The sequence below is a fragment of the Triticum aestivum genome, chromosome 3B (genome assembly GCF_018294505.1).
Source record: "Triticum aestivum cultivar Chinese Spring chromosome 3B, IWGSC CS RefSeq v2.1, whole genome shotgun sequence".
NCBI classification, from domain to species: Eukaryota; Viridiplantae; Streptophyta; class Magnoliopsida; order Poales; family Poaceae; genus Triticum; species Triticum aestivum.
The window spans coordinates 255,634,985-255,640,436 of record NC_057801.1 but is presented as its reverse complement, the minus strand read 5'-3'; positions in this window follow the sequence as shown (position 1 = coordinate 255,640,436).

Genomic DNA, 5,452 nt, shown 5'->3' with positions numbered 1-5,452 from the left:
AGCGCCGGGCTGCCGGGAAGCTCGGGGTGGGGCTGCGCGGCGGGCGCGCTCCGACAAGCGCGGGATGGCCCAGGAGCTCGGAGCAGGCGCGCTCTGGCGAGGCAGGGCGCGATGGCAAGGCGGAGGAGCTCGGTGTGGGCGGGGCATGTCCGTTTGGGGTCAGGATGCATCCTGCGCGTTGGGCGCAGATACTTTCGTCCGTCTGTCTGCCCCCGGACGTCCGCCAAATTGCACCCCAAACGGATAGAAGCGGACGTCCGTTTGGGGTCGAAATGGGTCGTGCGGTGGAGTTGGCCTTACACATAATAGTATACTATACAATTAATACATGGCCCACTCTTTCCTCTCACAAAGGGTGTTGGAGCTCGTGCTAGAGCCGGTTGTAAACTTGTAGCCCGCTTCTCTTCTCTCTTCTCTCCTCTCTCCTCCACCTAGACATAAATGTGACGTGGCATCTCTTATAGCCCGCCTACGTCACCCTATTGTACTTGCTCTAAGTAGTATCATGCACTTGGGACTCGCAAACATGCTTATGTGGCAGGTAATTAAAGAAGAGAGAGATGATTATAGTAACATAGGTAGATACCGTAACATAATAAATGTGATGCTACTATGTGTCATGCATGGCAATAAATGAGACCACCTATGATATTAGTCTATAATACTATGCCTTAGAGCATGTTTGGATACGTTTTAGTCCCATGACTAAAAGTAGTGGGACTAAAACTTGCTAGTCTCACCCATGCTTGGATCCAAATACTAAAGAGACTAAAATCTAGTTATTGAGCATTTATTATCCTCCAAACCCTCCAATCCAGAACTAAGGAGAGGAATTAAATGAGGAGAGAGAGAGCTAATACATATTTTAGTAGGTTTCCCATGATTAAAAGATTTTAGCCTCAAGACTAGTCCTAGCCTCTCTTTAGTCAGGGGTGCTTGGAACTTTAGCCTCTAAAAGAGACTATTTTTAGTCAGACTAAAAATAGTCCCTTGTATCCAAGCACCCTCTTATAGAGGTAGTAACATAGACTAGTAACGTATGCATGTTACTAGTCTAAGTTGCTCCCCACTATGACCAGCCTAAGACTACCCACAGTGGGAGTAATATAGGTAGTAACATCACACATATCTAGATAAAATAGATCATGTGGCAAGCAATAAATTAAGAAAGAGAGGCATGTGGTAACATAGCTAGTTACTACTCTACTAGTATGAGTAACATCACATATATCAAGGCAAGATGAGTCTTGCCTACTAAATGAAGTGTTGGATGTTACTACACATATGTTACTCCCACTATAGAGGTAGTAACATAGAGTAGTAACATGTGCATGTTACTACTCTATGTTACTACCCATTGTGGCTAGTCTAAGACTACCCAAAGTGAGAGTAACATAGGTGGTAACATCACACTTATTTAGATAAAATAGATGATGTCACAAGCAATTAATGAAGAAAGAGATACATGTACTAACATAGCTAGTTACCAGTACTATGAGTAACATCACACATACCAAGGCAAGATGAGTCTATAATCCAATAAATGAAGTGTTGCATGACACCACACATATGTTACTCCCCATTGTAGACGTAGGTGGTGTTTGGTTCTCTAGTCCTAGGACTTTTTCTAGTCCCTAGGACTTTTTGAAAAAGACTCTCAAGGAGGTGCTTCTAAGTACTTTTAGCAAAAGGGCCCAAAAAAGTCCCTCCCTGTTGGTTTGCTAGGGACTTTTTTTAGTCCCCACATAAAAAAGTCCCTCTAACCAAACACCCCCATAGTAACATAGACTAGTAACATATGCATGTTACTAGTCTAAGTTACTACCCACTGTGGCTAGTTTAAGTTTTTAGCCACAATTACATGGGGACATGTGATAGACTATTCATAGTGGGAGTAATATAAACGATAACATTACACATATCTAGACAAAATAGATGATGTGACAAGTAATTATAATGAAAAAAAGAGGCATGGGGTAACATAACTAATTACTCATGGTATGAGTAACATCACACATACCAAGACAAGATGAGTTTATAACATAATAAATGAAGTGTTGCATGACATCACAGATGTGTTACTTCCCACTATAGAGGTAGTAACATAGACTAGTAACATATGCATGTTACTAGTCTAAGTTACTCCCCATTGTGGCTATTCGTAAACACACTACACGTATATCACATGTGCATGCGTGCATCACATGCATGCATACACACTAAAAGAGCCTGGTGCCCCATGTTTGATTTTGGTAATTGATGACAATCTCAATGGACTAATGATTGCCTTAAGTTATATTTGAAGGTTTTGTTCATAGGCATTGCTTGAATACCATTTGTTGGATTCAAGGTTATAAAATGAAGATTAGTTGTTGACCAAGGTGCTAGTGTAGGATCAAAAGTATGTCTAGAGGGGGGTGATTAGACTACTTGACCAAATAAAAACTTAACCTTTTCCCAAATTCAGTTCTTGGTAGATTTTAGCAACTTAGCACAAGTCAAGCAATCTCAATACAATTCAAGCAAGCATGCAAAGAGTATATGGGCAGCGAAAAGTAAAGCATGCAACTTGCAAGAAAGTAAATGGGAGGAGTTTGGAGGGAGCAAACGCAATGTTGAAAGTGCGTTACGTTGACTAGAGGGGGGGTGAATATGCGATTTTTTATGAATTCTTCACTGAGGAATTTCAAGGTGAGGAAATTCCTAAGCGAAGAATTACTTGCAGCGGAATAAGTACCCAGGTATAGGCAAAACAGAGTAATAGCATAGTCATCATGATGAAATGAAAGACAAACACAGAGTACAGAAAGCGTAAACATAGGATAAGCAGGATGAAGACAAACAGACTGAAGAAATAGGATTGAGGAAATAGAGAAAGTCTTCAGTCAAAGTCTTCAAACAGTAATGATCAGGTTCATCAACATATAACTGAGGAAATGAAAGGGTTGAGGAAATAGAACCAGTTGGCTTGCTGAAGACAATGATTTGGTAGACCAGTTCCAATTGTTGTGACAATTGTACGTCTGGTTGGAGCGGCTGAGTATTTAAACTCGAAGACACACAGTCCTGGACACACAGTCCTCACCGTATTCTCCTTGAACTAAGATCACACAGACCTCTCCCAACAGTAGTGGTAAGTCTACACAGGTGACTTCCAAACCTTCACAGACTTGGTCACTCGGCAATCCACAATTCCTCTTGGATGCTCAGACCATGACGCCTAACCGTCTGGAGGATACACAGTCCTCAAAGGTAACAAGCGTCGGTTCCACACAGGAACAATCTCTTCAGTGATGCGCAATCACTTTGGGGTTTGTAGGTTTGGGTTTAGGATTTGGGTTTTCCTCACTCGATGAATTTCGCTCAAAGTCCTCGGAGGAAGGGATGCTCTCAATTGACAAATGTCAGTTTCTCTCGGAGCAGCCAACCAGCTAGTGGTTGTAGGGGGCGGCTATTTATATCCTAGGGAGCAGCTCGACATGATAAGACATAAATGCCCTTGTATAATATGACTGTTAGGTGGTAGGATATTTTGGACAGCTGGCACATAGCATAGCAATGGTCGGATTTGAGGTTCGAATTCCTCAGGGCTATCATGTTCCTCACTGTGTAGGCAATTCACACTGGCGAATTCCTAACTCCTCAGTCAGAACAAATTCCTCAGAGACCAGAAGATCTTTGTCTCTGTCACTGAAGAAATTGACTGAACTGATATGAGATTTCCAATGGCTTCACTCAAAGGATTGGGTAGGTGTAGGATTTTGAGATGAGCATCACTTGGAAATCTGCTTCCTTAGTATTACCTCGGCCCCTTTAATAGTACGGTGTTTCCTATGACTCGAGAAGAAGAAAAAGAAACTACGAAAACAAAAGTCTTCACGCTTCAGATTCCTCGCATGAATATCAAAGTCTTTAAGGTCACACCAATTTCTTCACTTTCAAAGTCTTCAGGAGAACCAAAGTCTTCAGCCGAAGACATTCATTTTTAGGGGTCGACTTTCACTTTAAATATCAAACTCCTCATTGACTTATAGAGCCTGTATACACTCACAACCATATTAGTCCCTTAACCTATAAGTCTTCAATACACCAAAATCACTAAGGGGCACTAGACACACTTACAATCTCCCCCTTTTTGGTGATTGATGACAATACAGGTTAAGTTTTCAACGGGGATAAACATATGAATTGAAAGTACTCAATATTGAGGAATTTGATTGCAAGATATAGAAGAACTCCCCCTGAATATGTGCATGGTGAGGAATTTGCTTTTGAAGCAATGCACATTTAAAGAGTAGAATCATGGAGATTTCCCCCTATATCTTGTAATTCATACACACATTTAACATACGAAATGAAGAATTTGAAATGCATGATGAAATATGATGACTGATGTGATTCAGCATGCGTGCATAACATTAATGAGGAAATAGCATGCAGAAAAACAGAGCAAGAATATCAGGTCACCATCGGACTTAAGTTTACAACTCAATCAACAAAAGCTTCAGAAGAGCGAGAGTTGCAACTTAACAAAAAATGTCCATATATAGACCCGCTTGAAGACTAACTCAAATCCCCCCCCCTTGTCATCAAATGACCAAAAGGGACGAAATATGAGGACTAACGCCCCTGAAGAATTTCTTACGAAGTCGATGGAGGAGCATCAGCGTGTTGGGGTCGTTTGTTGGAGAAGGGCCTGCCGCAGTGTCGTCCAGATCTTCATTTTCATCAGTGTCGCGGGATGAGGAATATGAACTGGGCACCAAAGGAGGAACAACAACTTTCTTGAATTTCTTTGGTGGGGGCTTAGCCCAACCGAAGTCCTGCTTGAAGCCCATCAGCTTGAGATCCTCATCACCGTAGAGGTGAGACAATATAGCCCAGGTGCGATCAAACACTTCATTGAGGTAGTAATGGTTCTTCTTCATTCCAATCGCAGATGTCAGTGCAGAAATTGAGCAGGCCAGCATCATGAATGGCAGCGAAGACTGGCGCAAAGCAAGGTAGTGATTCCATATCCAAGTGAGGAATATGCTCATGGTCGAAGACTTTGTCCTTGTCGAACATCACTGAAGAATAGAAATTTGCTTGGCTCGCTGTCCAGAATCGCTTTCTCCTCAGACGGGCAGAGTCATATGGATTATAATCAGTGAAGAATACATGCTCATTGAAAAAGGCATCACCCTTGAACTTCAGAGTTTTGGAGAATGGATTCTTCGGCTGAGGCTGAGGAGTGTTAGTAATCTGAAGAATAACCTCTCGTATGTCAATTTCTGGAGCCGCAGGCTGAGGAATATCTTCTACTTCAGTAGCAGCCTACGCCTCCATTTCTTCAGCATTTTCATCAACATTAGTGGCTGGAATATCTTCAGGAATGGAAGGGGTGGCATGAATTTCTTCAGAGCCCATTTGAACTTCAGTTGGAGCTAGGGACTAAGGAATTTGTTGGATT